Consider the following 23,955-nt stretch of genomic DNA (forward strand, 5'->3'; position numbering starts at 1 on the left):
AAGGATTCCAATTGTAGGAGAAAGAAGAGCATTAGATGAAGCCAACACATTCAGCTATGATTTATGCAATACCCAAGTACTAACTCAAGCCAACAGCATACTTCCAGGCTATATGCAACTACCAAATTACCATAAATTAAGTTCAAGCAAAAATAAGGCCGTGAAATGGACATTTTACAGTGGCTATTGACTACGATGTTCAGTTTGCATTAAATCTTCTGAAACATTGTTACTTTGTCAACTGAATTAGTAATTGGTGTCCTCTTGGGAGGGAAATATATAATACTTCAAACTCCATATATATTACTCACCACAATTAAAGTCGCTCACTGTAAGAAGCTGCTATCTATATGCATCAGACTAATTATTTTGTGCTTTTTTACTAAGATAATGGGACCCTGCTGCCAGTGGGCAAATCCTGATCATACATTATACCACACTTCCTAGCAATTTTTGATGAAAACTACAGGTGGAGACAGATTATAATGGGAACATCTAATTGAAATTCATCTCCATTTTGCTTCAGATGGAAGACATGCTGCTTGAGCCCTGAAACATATTCAATTTCATTCAAATTGGATGCAGATTTTTCTGGCAAAACTAAATTCAAAAAACATATATATTTCAAAGGGTCCTGGAAGAGATAGAGGAGTACCACAAGTGTTGACCACTCAAGTTTATTAAGCTACTGCTTTTTAAGGTAGGAATAGAAAGCTGAACTTCTGATAAAGGCTATTATCTTTGTAATACCACATTGCACTGGCAGTTAGTAAGTCGAAGGCTTCACAAAGACCATGAGGAATACTGTCCAATTCTTTAATAAACTTCTTGAACATTCCACAGTCAGGTCTCTTCATTCACGTGCAGGTGCCCACTGTCTCCTTTTTCCATGTCCACCTCTGGCACTGTCTCCTAGGGCAGAAGATGGTGACTTTCCAGTGAGATATTGAGTAGGAAGCCATGTCCTTTCAGGGCCAAAAAAGTTTTATATACAAACACACTCATGCTCATACAGGCATACACACACATTCTTCCACACACTCACATACATTCATACATATGCAAACATACACATTTATATACAACATATATGTATGTGTGTATATATGTGTGTGTGATATGCATATCTCCTTCCTTAACAGTAAACCAAAACATCCCTCGTTGGCAAAGAGACTGATAAAATCTTAATCAGATAAGTACTCAATACAATATTACTTAAAATGAAAATTTTCTGAGTTAATTTTGTTAAATGCTAGATAATATACTTCTTAAGAATAACTAATTTACTCATAAATCCACTCATTTATTTAATCAATATTTGATGAGTACTATCTATATGCCTTGTACTAAAAGAGATGCCAGAGATACAGCAGAGAACTCCATGATCTCTGCCTTTAAGAAGCTTTTGTTCTCATGGGGATGAAACAAACAGGTAAATATGTCAGATGGTGATATGTGCTATGAGGAAAAATAACACGCAGTGAAAAAAGAGTGATGATGGGCACTATATATACGGTGTTTGGTGAAGGCTTCTCTTAGAGGGTCATATTTTAAGAGACGTAAATGAAATGAGAGAGTAAGCCAGGCAAAAAACTAGAGGAAGAATATTCTAGGTAGAAGGAATGGCATACCTAAAGGTTGGGAAGCAGGAGCATGCTGTCGCTGGAATATGAGAAGGGGAGAGCGAAAGATGAGGCAAGAGAGAGCTGAGGGAAAGAGAAGGTTCAGCCTTATAAGCTTTAGTGTAAGCTTTGGCTTTTCCTCTAAGTGAGATGGGAACCACTAGAGGGTTATAAATAGAGGAGCTACATGAGCTGATCATTTACAGGGCTTTCTCTGCTTGCCCTATAGTAAAAAGATGGAAGGGAGAAGGGAGGTGACTACATTAATCCAGGGGAGAAATGATGGTGACTTGAACCAATGCCCTGCACTGCAGGTGGTGAGAAGTGACCAGATTCTGGATATATTTTGCAAGTAGAGACTTCTGGAATTGTTGATAGATTTATGTAGCTATGTGGGAAAAAGGAACTCAAAGTTTACTCCAAACTTTCTGCCTGCATGACTGGAAGGACCAAACTGCATGCAAAGTGCCTAAAAGATGCTGGCAATTGGTATACATATTATACCCTTGCTGGGAAACCATGACTGTCCTCTTTATCATGCCCAGGTGGCCTAATGAATCACTGTAATGGAAGTCTTTGTATTTGAGCTCTTAGTTCCTATCATGAATGAAGGCTTTAAATGCCAAAAACTTCTTCACTGGAGAAAGGGGCTGGAGTCTTAAAACAGAAGCTACAGAAAAAATCTCCAGGAAGAATCCATGAACAGTTTCTATAGTTTCTTTTACTGCTATATTTTAAAATGTGCTCAAATTTTCATAGGCAACATACTAAAATCAAAATTAATCCAATCCTTCTGATGTGGAGTTATACTTACAAATGAGCACTAAATATATGCTTCAAATACAGTGAAATTAATGTCTAACAAAACCAAAATAAAGCAATACAACTGAACTCAGTCTTTTAGGAAGTATACCAATGTGGTTTCTTTAAAGAGAGATATTCAGCATGAAGATCATATTGGTTACAAATACAATGTCCTATAATGTATAAGTTACTTCAAGAATATAGAATGAGGGGGATTCCCAGGTGGCTCAGAGGTTTAGTGCCTGCCTTCGGCTCAGGGCGTGATCCTGGAGTCCTGGGATCAAGTCCCACATCAGGCTCCCTGCATGGAGCCTGCTTCTCCCTCTGCCTCTCTCTCTTTCTCTCTCTCTCTCATGAATAAATAAATAAAATCTTTAGAAAAAAGAATATAGAATGATAGATCCATAATTACTCAATAAGAGAGAACACAACATCCTAAAAATATATTACTAAATGTAATGTTGACAACCAGGTAGTCAGTTATGATCTTCCAAAAGATTCTCCTTGCAGCCTTTTCCAGAGAAGGAAAATGAACCAGCTAAACCGTGGACAAGGTACAGGAAAATAATTCTAAAGATATCATCTCTGTTTTTTCAAAGTATCTAGTCTCTATGATGAAATTGTGGAGGAGGCAATTACATACCAAGAAAAAAAAAAGCAGGTCTGTAAAACAAATCATATCAGACACAAATGTGTCACTAGAAAATGTCATCTATACCAACGTGTGCTAGATAGTCTTCATTCTCCAGCCTTCTCCATCTTGTTTGGTATCTCAGGAGTCTGACTTTTATAGATTGCATTGCTTGGACTCCCTTTGGATCCTTTGGATTTGGCTGATGAAGAGCACTAGGAAGAAATCAAGAGGTAAAAGGAGAGAGAGATTTTTCTCCTTGCTGGACCATGGACTGACAATGACTGTCCACAATTCCTGCCCAGAGGTCCTCTCTTACAACTACAAGTCTCATCCGATTCTGATAACGACTTCCTCCCCTAACAGCTACTTCCCACTACTACTGGCTGTGTATTCCTCACCATCCCTTAAAAGTTCCTCTTAAACTTGCCATCGCATTTGTCAATAAGCCATTATTAAAATTTCTTTAATTACCCCCTTGAGTTTACAGTTTCCTGCTACCCAACTGACACTGTGATCTCCAAACTTAATTCATAATCATTTGCAGATCTTGTTAGAAACACAGATTCCCAAAGCCTATCCAAGACTAATGAATCAGAATTTCTATGCTTGGAGCTAAAGAACAAATAGCTTTAATAAACAACTTAGGTGGTTTTGACCAGCCAACCTGGCAACCATCCCCAGACCAGCATTTAGGAACCCCTGCTCTGAAGACCCTTCCATGCCAAACTGAAGCATCTGAAAACAAACATGATGTTTCCAGAATACAACCTCAGCTACCCTTCTCTCTGACACCAGAGCAATCAATACATAGAAAAAGTGGATTTTCTGTGGGGACATCAAAAGCCAAGGAAAACAAGCATCCGGTCTGAAGTGATAGGAGATACTTCTGAGCACATTCAGTAAATGCTCAACTACCCTCTTTGCATTTTATTAGATCCTCAATTGAAAATCACTTTTCAACCACTTTACAGGAAATGAAACGCATTCACACCTCCATCTGGTGCCAAAATTAACCAAGTGGAAAATACTGACTAGTTTAGGCCTGCCCAACTTTAGTTTAGAGTGGGCACTGGGTGCTCCAGTGCCCTTCAGCCTTAGGAAGATGGGGCCTATTTATTTCTGAACACCATGAACCTCTGGTAGGACCAGCAGATAAACAGAATCAAGAGTCTAACCTACTCCAGTCTCGTGAGATCTACTCTCCATTCTGAAGCCAAAGGCATCAGGAGATGGGCTAAGCTGACCATCTGTTCTTCTCTCTGATAATATGTAATTAAGTAATTTATTTATTCAGCACTTGAACCCCCTCCTCTCACCTCCCATTAGTCAGGGATGATTATGCCAGACCCAGCTGTAGGTAACATATTGCACATTCAGACAAGCTCTGTGCTACAAAGCACTCTGCTAGCCTCCTGGCTATCACCACCTCTCAAACCTGACCGTGGGAGGGACTGCATGAGGCTTGCTGCTCTGCTGGCTCTGCTTTCTTCCCCAACGCTTAGGCACCACTTTCCTGCTGTGCATTAAACAATTTACTGTGCATATTTAATTCATTTGTTCAAAGATGAATTTACCCACATCCTCTGATCACTTCCACCAGGCCAGCTAGGCAACACCAATGGACTTCTCCCATCTGGTAAATTTTATCTAAAATATAAACAAACACAAATGTACGCAGAGCCTGACACACAGCTATAGAGCACTGGGATTGATTCCATAAGCCTCGAGCAAAACATAGAGCTGAGACTATGATTACATATACCATATGTAATGTTTTGTATATTACATGTGAGATTTTACATAGTACATCTGTTTTTATAGCCTGATCAACAAATATTTCCTTTTTGCTGATAGTGGCTTTTTTATTTTTTTATTTTTATTTTTTTTATTTATTTATGATAGTCATAGAGAGAGAGAGAGAGGCAGAGACACAGGCAGAGGGAGAAGCAGGCTCCATGCACCGGGAGCCCGATGTGGGATTCGATCCCGGGTCTCCAGGATCTCGCCCTGGGCCAAAGGCAGGCGCCAAACCGCTGCGCCACCCAGGGATCCCCGGCTTTTTTAATATTTCATGGGAGACTTCTTAATCTATGTCCTTGCAGTTTGCATTCATGGGGGCTGGCTCGATTCAAGGTTGGGCCAGCCCAATGAATGCAAATTCTAGACATACTTTTTTTAATGGAGTTTTTTCCATTGATGTCTAAGAAGATATCATGGTTGCCTGGGTCGCTGGTGATCATCTTGTCATCCTAGCACTAGCTTGCTAAATAAAATCAATTCAGAAAAACCAAAACCAAGAGATGGAGAGACCAACTTCTGAGCAACCAAGTCACCATTTGAATACCTGGATCCAGCTAAAGCTACACTTATTCCAGAATTTCTCTGGTATATAAGCCAATTAGTTCCCGTCACTGCTTTAGCCACTCAATTATTTTTTAACACTTGCAAACATAAAATTTTGATTAATAGATTTTCACTATGAAACCTCAATAACTGTTCAGACGTGGATTAGGTAAATTCACCTGAACTTAGCACATTCTTTTTTTTTTTATAGATTGCACAAATGGAATGTAAGCAAACATAAATGAGATTGCAAAAGAACTTAAAAACCCTAAAACCATCAATAACTGAGAATAGGAAAGGGTTAAAAGTTATTATAGTACAATCTGATGGCCAGTGACTTTAATTCCCTAACACTAACATTACTCAATGGGAGGCTGGAGGACACTTGCTCAAGATGTTGTAGAAAGTGTTCTTAGAGCAAAGAAGATAGTTTGATGTCCACAAAGATTGCTATGGTAGGCTGAATAACAGCTCCTAAAGATAACCATGCTCTAATCCCTGGAATCTGTGAATATTACCTTATATGGCAAAAAAAAGAACTTGGCAGATATGATATTGTTAAGGATCTTGAGATTATAAGATTGTCCCAGATTATCCAGGGGGGTCCTAAATGCAATAACAAGCATCCTTTTTTTTTTTTTAAGATTTTATTTATTTATTCATGACAGACGCACAGAGAGAGAGAGAGGCAGAGACACAGGCAGAGGGAGAAGCAGGGTCCATGCAAGGAGCCTGATGTGGGACTTGATCCCGGGACTCCAGGATCATGCCCTGGGCTGAAGGCAGGCACTAAACCGCCGAGCCACCCAGGGATCCCCAATCCCAAGTATCCTTATAAAAGAGAGACAGAGGGGGATTTGACTACATGCAGAAGAAGAGAAGGCAATGTCATGATGAGAGCAGAGAGAAGAGTGATGCAGCCTCAAGCCAGTGAACGCTAGCAGCCACCAAAACCTGGGAGAGGAAAGGAATGGATTCTCTCCTAGAGCCTCTAAAGAGAGTACATCCCTGCAGATAGCTTGATTTTGGCCCACTAAAACTGATTCAGACTTCTAGTTTCCAGAAGTATGATATAATAAATTTCTATTGTTTTCAACTATCAAGTTTGTGGTAATTAGTTACAGCAGCCATAGGAAACTAATACAGGCATTCACAACTCCAGGGTTCTAGGAGTTCTTTTTATTCTAGACATCCTTTTATATCCTTGACAGATGATAATGATATTAGTAAACATTTCTTCAGGGCTTGTGGAAGTTAAATAACTTGTCATGATAACAGAGCTAGTAAGTGGTAAAGCCAGGATTTGAAATCAAGTAATCTGACTGCAGCATCTGAGATATTAACTATTATAATTTTCTCTTCTCCAAGCTAAATCTCCTTATGTTTTAAACTGGTCCTCAAACAACATAGTATCCCAATGTTTTGCCATGCTAACTGTCCCTATCATGACACACCACAAGTCTATTAATATTCTGGAAAGTGCTGTATCCAGAACACAATGCCATACTCTAGTCAGGTCTTATCCTCATAAAATACAAAGAAACTATTACCTCTACTGGTCCGGCTACAAATTTGATTAAGCCACTTTAAAAATACATTCTTTAACATGAAAAGGTGCTCAATATCACAAATCATCACAGAAATGCAAATCAAAACCACAGTGAAATATCATCTCACACCTGTGAGAATGGCTATCCTCAAAACAAGATAGAACAAGTGTTAGCAAGAATGTTGATAAAAGGGAATCCTCTGAACACTGCTGGTGGAATGTAAATTGATGTAGCCACTACAGAAAACAGAATGAAGATTCCCACCCACCCACCCACCCCCAAAAAAACTGAAAATGTAACTACCACATGATCTCACTTCTGAGTATTTATCCAAAAGAATTGAAGCAATATCTGCCTTCCCATGATCAATGAAGCATTATTCACAATAGGCAAGATATGGAAACAACCTAAATATCTATCAATGGATGAATGGATATAAAAAGGTGTGGTATATATACATTGGAGTATTATTCATGCACGAGAAAGAAATCTTGCCTTTTGCAACAACATGGATGGACCTTATTATGCTAAATGTAATAAATCACACAGAAAAGGATAAATATTATATATCACTTATATGTGGAGTCTAAAAAAGACAAACTCATAGAAATAGAGACTAAATGGTGGTTACCAGAGGCTGGGTAGTAGGCAATAGGGAGATGTTGATAAAAAATTATAAGAAGAATAAGTTTTGGGGGTATAATGTCCAGCATGTGATTATAATTAATAATACTTCATTATATACTTGAAAGTTGCCAACAAGAGAGTAGAGCTTAAATGTTCTCACTACAAAAAGACATGGTAATTATATTATGTAATGGGTGTGTTACCTAACACTCTGGAGGTTGGTGATCATTTTGCAAATTACAAATGTATTTAGTTGACACATTTTATACCTTAAATTTACACAATGTTATATGTTAACTATATCCTAGTAGAGCTGGGGAAAAATACATTCTTTGACTTAGCAGTGATGTCATGGAAAAAACTGTACATAGTTTCAAAGTGAAGATAACATTCATGGAGTATACATGAAATAATTCAACAAGAAAAGTTAATTTTAGGACTTCAGGCAACAATATCAGATCAGTTAACATGAAATCTTCTATTATAAAACATATAGATATTCTGGTTAAAATATCACAAGTAACCTTTCAAATACGTCTCTGAACTCGAATAAAAGTAAGAGACATCCCCAGGGGTCAAAAATGAAGATGAAAGGAAACTCAGAGAGATATTATCATGTTGTCCTGGGGAAGGGATTGGTGGTCTCAGTTAGCCTAGGGGCTTTGACTTTAATAGCTCCACACAGAGTACACAAGACCCGGAACCTATGAGAAGCAGAGAGTTGAAAATGAGGCCCTCATCCTTAATCCAGGACCTTTGGAGAATTGTATTTTCAGTGAAATGGTGCTCTATATGCTCACTGTTACAGAAAAGTACCAAGGAGGCTTGTGTAGTTCTACATTTCAGGCATGAGGAGTGGAGGAAAATATTCCCTAAAAATTCTTAACCAGAAGCCCATCTTCCCATGAGTTTGAATTTTATTTTACACTCTCCTTGCAGAGACCTGTATTCCTAAGGCACGAAATTAACATAAAAAGACATCCTGGAGTGCTTGGCAGGAGAAAATGAGAAACTTATCTAGATGGAGAAAAACTCAGCCCAAATCACACAGAAATCCCATAGATAAAGCTCCCACTGAGGATGTGCATGCAAAACAAAATTATAGAACTGAAGAGGAATATCTAGTATTCATATTAAATCAGCAGATAAACAGAAGGACTAGACCTCCAAGAACTTCACATAACAGATTAAAAAAAAAAAGAAAAAAGGAAAGCTTAAAGTGATTAAAAAAGCAGTATATGGAAAGCATGCATTTAGTTCTGGTTCTTCCCAAAGCCCTACTAAGAAGATAGTAAACCTTTTACCACCCTAAGGCATAAATTCACAAATGCAAAAAGAAAAAAAATAAGAACAAAAACAGAAAAAAAGTTGACAAATAAAAAGCTAATGGACTAGTGATAACTGACTAGCAGACAAAAAAACCTAGCAATAGAAAATAGCAATGAAAAAAGCCAAGAAGCACCCAATTTACCCCACAGATGATAGTCATACAGTCAATAAGGCCCACCCATATAATCAGAATATTTATAACCCCACTAGTGCATATAAGCAGAGAACACAAGGATGAGCTATTTGAAAAAGAGGATGTAGAAGTCAGACTAGACCTGAATTCTAACTCTGCAATTTTATACTATGTAACTTTAGGCAAGTTATTTACCTTCTTTATAGCTCAGCTTTCTCTTCTGTAAAATTGAGGAAAAGATAATATTCATCTATGATATTTAATGTGAGAAGAATGAAATAAGTTAACATATATTAAATAAGTTAATATGCATAACCCACTACAAGAGTGATGACCACATAGTAGGTGTTTAATAAATGTTTGCTACTACAGTTGCCATTGTTGCTTGAAGAGAGTTCTAACATAGAAAAGAGAACAAAATGAAGATGTTAAAGTAAATTGGGAAACATGGAGATAATGTAGGGCAAAAACAATTTAACTTTTAATATCCTCAGAAAGATAAAAAAAAATTCTGGCTATTGTGTCCAAGAAACAAGAACAGACATTTACTGTCAAAAAACATAATAGAGAATAAATATGGCCAAAGAAAGAATGGAAAATTGACTTCAAGAAATCTCTGAAAGCACTTCTGTAATTGTGGGAAAGGATATCTGAAAATCCACTTCCCCCAAAAAACAATGGAACACTCACAAAAATTGTCAAAATAAGCTTATTCTGAACTTTGGAAACTAACCAATGACATAAAACAATTCAAGGAATGTTTATTCAGGGAAAACATCTGAGTCTCATAGCACAATGAGGTCTTTGTGGTATTCTAACTTATAGCCTATTCCCATCACTCTCCACCTAATTCTGCAATAGCTTTGAAAACCAAAGCCTAACAAACACAGCATCTATGGAAACCAGCAGCCTTAGGGAGTACAAATGGTATACTAGGAAATACCTAGTTAACACAAAGCAAAATAGCAATGAAGAAAGAGAAAAACAAAAAGACAAAAGACATAGAGTTATAAATAGCAAACTTACAGACTTATAAATCCTACCTTAGCAGTGACTGCATTAAATGTAAATGGATTAAACACTCCAATCAAAAGGCAGAAATGGACAGATGAAGAGATACAAGAGAGACATTTTAGAGTCAAAGACATAAATATGTGAAAAGTAAAAGATACACTATGCAAATGGTAACCAGTTAGAGTGATACTCATGTCAAGCAAAATAAACCTTAAGACAAAATTGGTACTAAATACAAAGTTTATTATGATAAAAAGGTCAATCTATCAAGAAGGCATGATTATAAATATATTCAACTAACAAAACCCCAAAATAAATGTAATCAAAACTGACATAATTCAAGGAAGAAATACATAATTCAACAAAAATACTTAGAGACTTTAAAACCTCACCTTCGGTAATAGAATAGACAAAATATCAGCAAGAAAACAGAAGAAGTGAACAACACTATAACTCAGCTAGATCTCGCTGAGATCTATAGAACTCTCCACCCAACAAGAGAAAAATATAATTATTAAGGGCACATGGAACATTCTCCAGGATATACCATGTGTTAGGCCATAAAACAAGTTTCAATATATGTAAAAGGATATATATTGTACAAAATGTGTTCTCCAGCTACATTGAAATGTAATTAGAAATCAGTAACAAAAACAGGGAAACAGGGAAATTCACAAACAGGTGGAAATCACACAATAAAATCCTAAATAACCAATGGGTCAAAAGAAAGCACAAAAAAAATAGAAAATATGTTAAAATGAATGAAAACAAAAATGCAACATACCAAAATTTATGTGATGATACTAAAGTATTCCTAGGAAGAAAACTTATAACTGTAAAAACCTATATTAAAACAGAAGAAAGATCTTAAGCCAGTAACCTAACTTTCCACTTTAAGAAACTAGAAAATAAAACAGCAAACTAAACTCAAAGTGAGCATAAGAGGAGAGAAAGGAAGGGAAGAGAAGAGACCTCCCAGAAAATCAGAAAACAAAGATGCAGAAAAATTAAAATTAAAAACAGGAAAATATGAAAGAAAAGATAATAACATTAGAGGTATAGACCAGGAGACCCAATATCATAAGATGAATTAGAGAATGAAGGCAACAGACACAAATGAACCATCCAAACAAAAACATTTATTATTATTATTAAAGAAAGTTCCCACAATGGAAGAATAATAAGCTTCCAAATTTAAAAGGCACATTGTTACCAGCAAAATGGATGAAAATAAATACACAAAACACATTGATGTGAAATTTCAGAACATTAGAAAAAATACATCATAGCATGCTTCATGACTTGATTGTGAATAGTATTTATACTTATAAAGCCATAATAATATAGACATTGAATGTAGGAGTATCAATCTGACAAATTTCAACTGATTCTACTGGAAAAAAAAGGGCAAATGGGAAGATTTTGTTTTGTGGTAGGGATCAAGCATGAAATAGACCTAAATCCTTTCTTATTTGAAACTGCATAGATAATACTTAAAATTTTTAAATCAATAAATAGCAATAGAAGTATGTTATGTAGAGGCGTGATATTAACTTCCAGAATAAGATAAAATAAGCAAAGTGGTTTCTCTGGAAGAGCAAAATGAAAGAAGGAAGAGAGGGAAGCAGGACAAACATGGGACACCTGCCTGGCTCAGTTGGCTAAGCAGCTGCCTTTGTCTCAGGTCATAATTCCAGACTCCTGGGATATAGCCCCACATGAGGCTCCCTGCTCAGCGGATGGCCTGCTTCTCTCTCTCCCTCTGCTGCTCTCCCTGCTTGTGCTCTCTCTTTCTCTCTCTCTCTCTCTCTCTCTGTCAAATAAATAAATAAAATCTTTAGAAAAAAAAAAAAAAGTAAAAGAACATGGCACCACTTTAAAGGGGCAGGAAACTGAAAAATCCAGGGACAAGAAATATCTTCGCAGTAAGAAAGTAGACATATTTATAATGAAAGGTGGGGCATGATCGTTGGAGAACAGACATTTGAGCCTTTGCAACATCCTAGAAGACATTCTTTTTTCCACATAGAAATCATGGAGGTTCATCAAATCTATATTTCCAAAGTAGTGCCAAATGGGGACATTTAAAGGAATTTAAACTTTGACAGTAAGGGGGCTTCACCTTCCTACATGTCCTGAAAGAGCTGCTAGGAACAAAATTTGTTAAAGCAATAAAAATTCAACTAAACTCGCTGCAGATGCAAACTTCAAGAGATGCAGCAAAAAGAGTTTTCTGTGATTATCATAACAACACTTACATCAAAAGAGAGACTAGACTACCCTGGGCCAGTGACACAAAGACAACACAGGCTTCTGACCTAGATCAGGATAACAATAGATAGAAAAGGTCAAGAGGAAGAACAAGAGACTACTCTAGCTGCTTCTGACAGAGGGCATCATCTACATACTCATAAGGTTAATGATAATTAACACTAAAGCTATATGTGGTTACATATGCATGTCATTTGTAATTTCTTGTGGGAGAGTGCATATATTTGCATAAAATACTTAAAATATTGTGTATAGTTCACTATGCAGCATCAGTTCACAGCTCAATAAATGCTTTTACTATTTTCATGGAGTTCTAGATCAGGCCTTCATATGAAATGGGATAAAACAGTAACCATCTTCATTCACTTTCTGGGCTTCACACTGAATAGCAGATAGGTAAGTACTTCTTAACAGGTATTATCCGTAAACATTCTACAGGCCAACAAAAGAGTAAACTACTGAGATTACATATTTGGGGAAAAAGAGCTGTGATTCTTTAAAACTATTCTTTAATACAACAGCTAGAAACTTTCTTTTGTGGCCTAAATCTGGCCCACAGACCTATATTAACTTTTACGAGTATATTGTTAAATTTAGTGCCAAAATATAAAACTTGGAAGATTTTGAAACAGCCTCTCCCCAGATCCAGATTTATGGATTCTCTGTTTCTGAAAATGTTTAATAGTGGCTAGAGGTAAGTAGAGGCTGCCCACTTCTTTTACCCCAACCCCTTCCCACGCTCAGCATCCTCCTATCTCAACCTGGCCCATGGGCATCTAAGACTGGGATCTTGGCTCTAACTGCAGGTATAGCCCATCTTCATGAAATCAGCTTTAGGCCAGATGGACCTGGTTTAGAAGTCTAGGTGAGCCTCAGGTCTAGGTGACTCTATTGATGGTGGCTAATTTACTATTTTAAGCCTCAGTTTCTCCATTTTTGGCAAAATGGGGATAATTTTGTTTTTCTTATAGGACTATTATGAGGATAAACAAGAAAAGTGTAAGTATTTCAAATATTTGACATATTTATTCAATAAATGATGTTTCTTACCTTCTTCTAAGTGAACTCTTAGCCAATTCAAACACATCCAGCATCTTCAATCTTTTGGCACACTTCTGAGCAAACTTTACATGCAAGTGATTACACAACAAGTGGTTGAGGATAAAAAGATGTGCATAACCCTTGGCTTCAAGAAGCATGTAAGCTAGTAGACAAAGTAAAACCTAGCAGCAAAACAAGGTAGGACATGATACCATCCCACACCTATTTAATATGATCAAAATTCAGAACACTGACAATACCACATGCTAACAGGAAAACTTAACTCATTGCTGGTGGAAATGTAGAATGGTACAGCCACTTTGGAAGATAGTTCAGTGGTTTCTTATAAAACTAAACCTACTCTTACCACACCATTGAGCAATTGCTCTCCTTGGTACTTAACCAACAGAGTTGAAATTTATGTCCACACAAACACCTGCACATGAATATTTATAGAAGCTCTATTCATATTTGCCAAAACTTGCAAGCAACCAAGATGTCCCTCAGTGGGTAAAAGGATAGACTGTGGTATACTGAGACAATGGAATATTATGCAGTGGCAAAAAGAAATGAGCTATCAAGCTGTGAAAAAACATGGAGGAAACTTAAATACATAATACGTATTACTAAGTGAAAGAAACCAATCTGAAAATGCTACGTACTCTGTGATTCTAACTATATGACATTCTGGAAAAGGCAAAACTACATAAACAGTAAAAAGTTCAGCAGTTGTCAGGCTTAAGGTGGGCAGGGAGAGATAAATAGAGCACAGATTTTTAGGGCACTGAAAATACCCTGTATGATACCATAATGAACATGTCACTATACATTTGTCCAAACCCATTGAATGATACAACATCAAGAATGAACCCTAAGGTAAACTATGAGCTTTGGATGGCTACGATGTATCAATGTAGGTTTATCAATTATAACTCTCATGGGAGATGCTGATAATGAGAAGGCTATGCAGGTTTGGGGCAAGGGGTATATGAGAAAACTCTGCATTTTCCCCTCTATTTTGCAGTGAACCTTAAACTGCTCTATAAAAAGTCAATTAAAAATCACTATAAAGATAACAAGCAGGAGGGAAAAGAAAAGAATAGAATATGATGAATGCAGAAGTAAAAACAAAATGCAATGGCTATACTGAGGTCACCTGTGATTAGGCAAGTGTTACTGTATTTTGTACAAACCTTGTGGTACCTTCCCATGTGTTACCACCTTCCTCACTCTCAGTTCCCTCTATACCAGTACAGTGCAGAGGAGGGAAGGGATAAAGTCAAGGCTTCACTTAAAGACTGAAAAATCATCTGTCTTCACAGACTCACTCGCTATACATCCAACCATGTTCTCTACAAAAAGAAACAGCAGCAATAGCTGCTGTTTTAAGATAGGATGTCATACCTAGCTGTGGAATAACATTTAGAAAATTCTACTTTAGATCTGAGTATACATGGGAGGAGGGAGAAGGAGGCCAATTTTTAAGAACAATCTTACTTGTCTGATGGGACTCACAGTTCATCTCAAACACAAATGCGCTATTACATGAATCTAAAATAACTGATACAAATCTCTCCGCTGAGCCAGTGGGAAATTCCAACCTTTATAAGTTGGGAAGTGCTAAAACAGCAACCTTTTAGAAAAGAGTATCTATCTTTTTGAGCTGTTTCTGGGGAATTGCATATAAAGCATCTGAAAACAAAAATACTTCCCTATTTTTCCAAGATCTGTTTTGCCAGCTTGATACGAGGCTGCCCAGGACAGATATTGTCATGGCTCAAAGTGTTTTCAGAATTATATTCACAGATTAAATGTTTTCCAATATGGTGTTTGAACATCAAAACCAAAACAGCCCTTAAGGAGATGGAGGGGGAGGGGGAGAAAAGCATTCCTTAATTCTTTGGTTCCTATAAGATGTCTAAAGGAATTTATTTTCTCTACCAACATTCCTATCACTTAATAATTTGACAGAACTTTCTGAAAAAATGTCTTTAGGAGATTTACATTTAGAAGAACTAAGCACAACATTTTGATTGACTACAGTTAGCAACAAAGTGACATATTCTCATTGATTTTATATGGAAAAGGAAAACCATATGTTAAATGTTTCTGTCTTCTTATGGATGGGAAGAGTAATTATTGGTCAGTTCCTAGGAGTCTAAGAAATGGTTAAGCACCCAAGCTTCATTTTCTAGTTAAATCTTTGAGTTATTCATCTGATTATTAATTCAGTTTTGTAAAATGATACTCCTGTGGCAACTAGCTTGGAATAAGAAGTCAATGACAAAATCTTAACTTTATTGGGTTTATATTTTGGCACAACTGTCAAAAAATAACTAGATTTTAAGTGAAGATTAATTTACACATGAGAAATCTAAGACTACTAAGAGGAATTAAGAATGTTTGGAGCACATCGACTGAACATTTGTGTCCCCTCAAAATTCACATGTTGAAGCCCTAACCCCAATGTAATGGTATTCGAAGATGGGGAGGTAATCAGGGTTGGATGAGGTCATGGAGGGGGGTTCCTCACGACAGGATTTTAAGGAGGGGACACCAGAAAGCTAACCTTCCCTATCTCTCCCCCTACATTCTTATATAGAAGAAAGACCATGTGAGGACCCAATGACAAGACAGTCATCTGTAAGTTAGGAAGAGAGTCTCTACCAGAATCTGACCATGCTGGCACCTTGATGTCAGACTTCTACCTAGCCAATTGTACTTTGTTATGGTAAACTCTTAATACAGAGTTCTGTATTTCAGCAGAAAGTATCATACTCTAACATCCTTTGAGATACCTTTTGGAATATGCCTGCCTAACCCACATCCTTACTGCTGAAAAGTGACTCCTCTACCCACAGGGTATTGATGGGATGCACTCCCCTGTCCATAACTGACTGGCCTACAGATAGACACCTAATGAATCATGCTGCTCTAAGCCATACTGGAGCTTGAGGCCAAAGGAAAAATCAATAATAGTGATCCTGTCTATACTTGCAACTTTGCATTTTGTTCATCATGTAATTTTTTGCATTAATTTTTATTTTTTTAAAACATTGACTTGAGGGGTGCCTGGGTGGTTCAATAGGTTAAGCATCTGCCTTCATCTCAGGCTATGATCCCAGAGTTCTGGGATCAAGTCCCACATTGGGCTCCCTGCTCAGCAGGGAATCTGCTTCTCTCTCTACACCTCCCCTACACCCCCGTTCATGCTTTCTCTCTCTCACACTCTCTTTATCTCAAATAAATAAAATCTTAAAAAAAAAAAAAACATTGCTTTGAAATAGCATTTATCTGATTATTGATCTTTTTAGGCATCATCTTAAATTATGCACCTGAGGCTTTATCACCTCACCTAGTCTTATCCCTGCTGACAAAGCTAGATGTCCCCCGAATTCTGGAAATGGTCTAAGAAAGATTGGTCAAGGGATCTTAAAATGGTAACCTCAACACTATATTTGGCCTGATAACTATGGCTATATTTAGTTTTGCCATTAATATTATTTAATTTAAATGCTATTAAGCATTCTGTGTATTTCCACTGCCCCATCACTCACTTTTAATCAAAATGTGGCCCAGCTCCTGAAGGCCTTCGGGCCTGACTCTGGCTAGTGAATGGGAATGGTCACTGGGATGGAGAATGTGCAGTCTGGAACCTGCTGACACCACCATATTTTGCACAAGTGGAAAGAGGCAGAAAAAGCCCAACTGTAGAAAGAAAAACAAAGTGGATATGCAGAGAGGAGTGAATCTAATCTCTAAGAGATGACTGTGCTGACTTTGAACTTCACAGGAAGGCAGCTTGAATTCTACCTTGAGTGTGAACCAGGCACCCAAGTCCCTTCTCAGTTTCCCACCCCCTTGCCTCCTTCCTGCATGATGGCTCCTGATCCATGGAAGCTAATCGTCCTAACCAAGTCCCCTAAGGAAGAGAAATCCTTGTCCTTTCTAACCTACTATTTACCGTGAAATGAGTAAATAACCAATTCACCAAGTAAATTCTGACCTGCACAGAGTCTCCAACCTGTAAAAACAGCAGCCATTCAGAAGGAAGAATGAACCTCCACTCTGCAGTCTTTGTTGTGCGGTTCATAACCCCGTGGCGCAGTGAGTATAGTTAACACTGAAAAACTGGCAAGCACGGAAAGGCTGGATGAAGACAGCCTCCAGGAGCTATAAAGAACGCTGCCCAGGCTCCTGCTGTGAATAACTGTTGTTATAATTATTCAGAATCAATTTTAATCAGGAAACAACACACCCATTTAAATAAAATGAAAATAAAAGCACCAGGAAGAAAACCAAAGTTTGATTCCAAACAAAACTGAAGACTTCAGCCTCTGCAAAGAAAATCTAATTCTGCCAAAATTTCGTACATTTTACATTTAATTTTACTCTGATTTACAACTGAATCTCCTGGGTACCAATGGTATATAAAAAACCATTAATTCTGTGGAGGCAATTGTTAGTTTTTATAATAAAAAATGCATACTGCTTATGCCATTATTGCTTCGGAAATTAGGGAACAGAGCTTCTAATACCCTGAGCGTGGAATACTGTAGCAAACCACTTAACTTGCAATAATAGAGTATTGACTAGGTACAGTGATCTGTGAGACACGGCCACAGTCAGATTAAGCTACCATCACACTGGGCTCAATAGAGCTTCTCTTAGAATACATTTATTCCACCTTAGCCAAAGAATTCCCTAACAAATTAGCTATGAAAAAGCTTTCTAAAAAGGCTTTTCCTATAACCTATATATCATTTTCCCTTTTTCACTTTGTTTTCAAATACTTAATTAAAATACTGACTTCTTCCCCTCTCCTACCTACAAAATCTTTCAGACTTTGTAATACTAACCCCTTGACTTAAACAATATCTGAATTAAGAGGAGGTGTTTCTAAGGCTAATTTCATGTTTACCAAAGAAAATCACCATACAAAATGCATGGGCTAGCATTTGCAGGCCTTGAAAGTATGAAAGAATAAGTTGAGGAGCTTTATGACACCTTTCATGTGAACTGCACTAGCCCAATGGTGTCAAAACATACAAGTGTACATGCTTTTTCTGAATACAGGCTGCAATCGGTACCCCTCTCCCTCTCCTTCTCTTCCCCCTCTCTCCCCTTCCTTCTTCCTTCTCCTCACATACACAGTCACTCACTCACACACAGACTTTTCATTATTCCTATTCATTATTCCTTAGTTAATCAGCTGAAGCGATCTAGCATATTATACTGTGACAGGATATGGTAAGATATCTTCTGGTCCCTGTCACTACTCTTTAATGGACACTGGAACATTTAATCTGAAGTCTTTCCTTTGCATCCCAATGCTGAAACCTATTAGCACTGTGGACAGATCCTAAGCACCTGTGCCAGATGAGTTTGGGTAACAAGAAAAAAGATGTCTCCGTGGAAAATGTATCCAAGTTACAGGTCACAGGAGGAAAAGTCTCAGTGGATATAGCTTAGGAAACAAAAAGGGACACCTTAATGGCTCAGTTGATTAAGGGTCTGCCTTTGGCTCAGGTCATGATCCCAGGGTCCTGGGATGGAGCCCCACATCAGGCTTCCTGCTCAGCAGGGAGCCGGCCTCTCCCTCTCCCTCTGCTGCTCCCCCTACTTGTGCTCTCTCTCTCTCTCTCTCTCTGTCAAACAAATCAATAAAATATTTTTTTAAAAAAGGATACAAAAAAATAGCATGGCCCTGAAACACTCCTCTTGCTTTACCATAATTGGCTTTATTCCTTTGACTTCAGGCATTATCTACCCCTGAAATTTTTAAAAATGTGAGTCTTTGGAACATATTATTTGGGGAGAACTCTTCATGAGTCCCTCATATTCCTGCAGGTTTTCTGAGCAAAGGCACTGACAGTTTTTCCCTAGACTATCTTGTCATGGATGTTTGAATAGCAGAGAGCCTTAGAAGATAGAATCAGTTTTCCTCTGGGGCAGAGGACAGATTTGCTTCCTGACCACCTTAAGAAAGATAACATCTCCCTCCAAAGCAAAGGTGAGTCACTCTTCCCAACAGAACTTTTTAAAAATTAGGGTTTCCTAAGCTTGGCATTCCTCACCTGTGACACAAGCCCACTGTATGGATAACATTCCCCTAAAGACCTGCTCTGCATCATCCTATTGGACATGGGGTCCAGAGGAACCAATGAGATGCTGATGCTCTGCCTGCTGAGCTGTAAATAATAAAGTCTTTTGTCTCCACCCAGAAAACTCTTGTCTCTGGCCAACATCTATGAAACTGTGATGCGCTGATTTGTTAGTTTGCAAGTAGGGTAAAATTTCAGACCATCACAGTTCTGGACATTAACCAGACTTTGTGAATTAACATGTAACTTGAGTATAACCAACTCTACCCTCACAAGAATAACAAAATGCTTGACTCCTAAATTTTAACGGTTATACAGGGTGCTTAAAATATTCCCCAGCCTCTGTCACTGCCGGGCGAATGCCTCATGCATTCCCATGAACAAATATGCCAACTGCAGTGCTTACACAAAATTGCCATGTTGTCCCTCTCTATGCCAACTGCCTCCATAGGTGTTTTGGGCTTCCCTTCAGCAGCTTCTGACCATATCCATCCTGAGTGGCAGTGTCCATGTAAGAGTGCAATCTCCAGAGAATTTTCCAAGATGCCAATTCCAAAGGTGCCAGTGCTCAGAGACTTCCCTCTCTTCTATTCTGTGCCATACACTGAGATGTAGGCCTGAAATACCACTGCTTGGGCATAGAATCCCTGAACTGTCTCATAAGGAAAAAAAATTACAGCAACTTCTGACCACTGGCCCATTAGCCTGTGAACTCAAACCCATTCCATTGTATAGAGCAGAAAGACAAAACAACACCCTCATTATTTTGCCTCTCCTCTTCTGTGTAACCTTTATTATCACCAAACTCCTCCTTTCAATCAACAAACAATCCAGTGCTCTTATATCAAAAGGTAAAGACAGATTCTGGGCAAGTATCTAAACCCTCCATTCATTCCATTAATAGTCCTATTACAAACCCTTTCAGTTTATAAACATATCTGCCAACCAACGAGCAGAGAATTATACCAGAGAAAATGAGAGCACCTGGCTGGCTCAGTCAGTAGAGCTTGTGACTCTTGATCTCAGGGTCCTGAGTTCAAGCCCCATGTTGGATATGGAGCCTACTTAAAAAAAAGAAAAGAAAAGAAAAAGAAAATGTAACACAAGTTGTATAATATTTTAAAAGAAAGCAGGGGGAAAAAAAGACAAAAAGAAATGGTCCAGATGTCACAGATACATGGAAAGAATGCACCTAGGCATTGAACAAGTTTCTGCCAGAAAGGACAACATTGTCAAGGTCATCTTCAGCCTTGAGCTCCTCTATCTAGGGCAATAGTTTTTGGCACATGTACCCCAAGCATTGAAACCGATCATGCTTTTATCTAGGTAGTGATGCTCATTTGTATATTCATATATGCTAACCAGTGATTATGAAACGCAGTACATGTGAAGCATAGGTGGAAAAGAGAAATTGCTCAATATGAAGCTAATCCAAAACTGATTTTTGTTAGCTCTCATTTTCTGTCTTCATCCTTAGGAAAAGAAGAAAATGTAGACTTTCAAGGAAATAACCATCTGGATCAGGATGCCTCCCAAATTTCACATTCAGTCCTGCCATCCAAACAAGGATTTAGAAGCACTTTTCCTAAACCAATAATTGAGTGGTGCCTGCCAATTTCTCCCAGAACTTGGCTTTTCTTAACAAGCTATTCTACCACTTCTGTCCCTTTTGTTTTTTTGCAATGAGAATAAGAGGAATTGGATGAATTGTACACAATCACCAGGATATCATGGGGGTAAAAGGTGTGCAATGAACTGAAAAAAAAAAGTAAAATATAATAAAAATACTGTTCAAGTCATGGAGCTTTCTGAGAAAAATCCACAAATAAAAAAACACCATCTAGAAAGCTGACAGTTTTATAAATTGGTCCATAAAACAGTAATGCTCAATTTTTTTTTACTAGCCTAGAAAGTGTTTAGTTTTGACAGAAATGACCCAAGTAGCAAGGACTATATTTCTATAAGGAAAGTGATAAATACGGAAAATGCAGCCAGGACCAATTTTTACCAAAAACTCAAAGGAACTAAGTTACCTCCAGAGAAGAATGAACTGACATCTAACACAACTTAACAGTGATTTCCTTGACAGAGATTTCTCAGGAAGGCAGTACCATCACTCAGACTTCTGGATCTTATCCTACCCTGGCCCATTTCCATAACTCCTAGTTGGAGCCTAGATTAATCACTGAAACAATGTTCATGCTTTGAGAAGCTCTAAGAATAAGAAAATTTCCATCTGAATCTTGATCCTGAAAGAGGAGTTCTGAGGAAATCTCTCATCCTTATAAAACAGATTTTCCCAAGGCTGAATCTTCTTCCTGGGAGTTAAGTTAAACTACTAGAAATGCTGAGTACTCTGCAGGGTTATATATCAAGAGGTCCACAGCACAGGTTTAGTGGAGGCCAATCTCAGGCTCAAATCCCAGCTCTGTCGTGGCTGTCCAAGTGACCTTAAGGAGTTACAAGATAGTGCTTAAGCCTAGTTTCATTATCTCTAAAAATGTGAATAATGATGTTACCAAACATGTCCTCCATGAAATAAAAGTGGGATGATCAACCATAATGTAGGAACTAGAACACAGCTATATAGCAGAATTGTCACAGGTCTCAAAGAGATTAACACCAGCAGAAAGAAGAGCACCACCATGGAATAACAACAGCTGCTTTGTGATGAGATAGAAAAATCCTTCCAGAAGAAAAAAAGAGGCGTTAAAGAAGAAAACAATGATTTGCAACTTCTCCTTCTGGATCTGTTTTACTTCTCCAATCTCTAGAAGCTGTTGAAGCTTCAAATCCTACAAACAGGAGCTGGCAGGTGATGAAAATGGGCTCAAAACAGTAGCTGTGGGTCATGTAATCAGCACCATCTGAGAAGCCCCAAAATCTTGCCCGACTCCTGCTGACTGGCTGTGCCTGGGGCACCCACTTAACGTCTCTGAGCCCCTGAATCCTCAATCGTAAAATCAGAGATTAGACAGCATAGGTTCTAGAAGGTTCATCAAAGCTTATGAAAAACATTCTCAATTTCCACAATTCTACTAAATCAAACACACAGATGATCCAAAAAGGATTGCAAGTCAGGTTATCTTTCCCCCAGAGAAATCGAGCTGGCATTACTGGGAACTCATGCCTTGTTTGGTAATGAGCATCCAGAGCCATTGGGCTGGGCATCCAGGTGACCCACATTTCTGTATAAATGCTTCTGCTGGTGCCAAGGGCCGCATGCAGCCTGGAACTAGAAAGGAAGAGATTAAACTGAAGGCACAAACACCTGCCTCAAAGCCTATAGGGAGCTCTAACCATCCTGACAGGCCAGTTGTGGTAATTGTCCTGTCTTATCCAATAAACCAGCTATTCAAGCACTGAAAGGTTGATGCCTCCTGTCAGTTGACCATAATTCCAATCACCTCCATTGCACATATATGTTTTATTTGCATCGCACCTGTGCCACTACAGACCAGGAGAGACCAATTAAACTATGATTAGCACATATGCCGCCTAAATCTGACAAAGGGCTGTTCTCAGTGAAATCAAAGAACTGTGTTAGGGAAAGTCAGATGATCACTTAGATGTGAGAAGGGTAGTACTGATGATATTGAGAATATGTGAACTACCGAAATAGATCTACAAGAAATCAGACTTGTTAGTTATGTTTTCTATTGCTATTGGATGAAGAACTTTGATGGCACATGTTCAGACAAGAGAACATTCCATTTTAAACCCTTGCTACTGAACAGGAATAGGATCATGAAGCTTAATTTATATAAATACATCAATTGACAGGTCATCTGGACATTAGCATCTGGATACATCACCTGGACTACTGAAAGGCAAAACACAAATATGGGCAAGGTCATTACCATGACTGATAAATTGTCCCAACTTGCCTTCCCAACTGAATTAGTTAGGGCAATGCCACTGGCTCTTTTTTTTAAGATTTTATGCATTTATTCATGAGAGAGGCAGAGACATAGGCAGAGAGAGAAGCAGGCTCCCTATAGGGAACCCGATGTTGAGGTAATTGGGATCTAAAAACAGCTCCTAGGTGGAACCTCAACTTACACTTATCATTGATTAGTAGTGTTACATTGTACTTCCTCATCATCAGTAATTTTATGCAGTATCATGCTGAATTTGTTTTTTCAAGATATTGGAGTTTATCCAGTCAGACAATAAAGATACCTCACAGGTATACTACTAGGTCTAGGAGTACTATTAGGAGCAGGAATACAGTACCGGTTGCCTTTCTCTTGAGGAAAGAAAAACTACTGATTTGTCTTCACTTTTTTGGTTACTCAGGCTTCATATTCAGTATGGTGACAGACTGGTTAGTGTCTAACTTTGCCTCAGGAACCTGGATCATCACCTGACTCCAACTCTGCTATCAACATCAAAAGGTGGTTCACACTCATGCCAAAATCAGTTAAAATCTCAAACTCTTGGGGTACTTGGGTGGCTCAGTCGATTAAGTGTCTGACTCGAT

At 38.1% G+C, this 23,955-nt stretch overlaps 1 long non-coding RNA gene across 2 annotated transcripts in view; it reads right to left on the reverse strand.

Moving 5' to 3' along the window:
- Positions 1-671: 671 nt before the first annotated feature.
- The window catches only part of LOC111095565, an 86,066-nt gene continuing 62,782 nt past the window's right edge, over positions 672-23,955 (reverse strand). For both annotated transcript variants that reach the window (XR_005358294.1, XR_005358293.1), the window contains exon 5: positions 672-912. This is a non-coding gene — a long non-coding RNA (uncharacterized LOC111095565). The remainder of the gene's footprint in view (positions 913-23,955) is intronic.

The sequence above is a fragment of the Canis lupus genome, chromosome 4 (genome assembly GCF_011100685.1).
Source record: "Canis lupus familiaris isolate Mischka breed German Shepherd chromosome 4, alternate assembly UU_Cfam_GSD_1.0, whole genome shotgun sequence".
Classification (NCBI taxonomy): domain Eukaryota; kingdom Metazoa; phylum Chordata; class Mammalia; order Carnivora; family Canidae; genus Canis; species Canis lupus.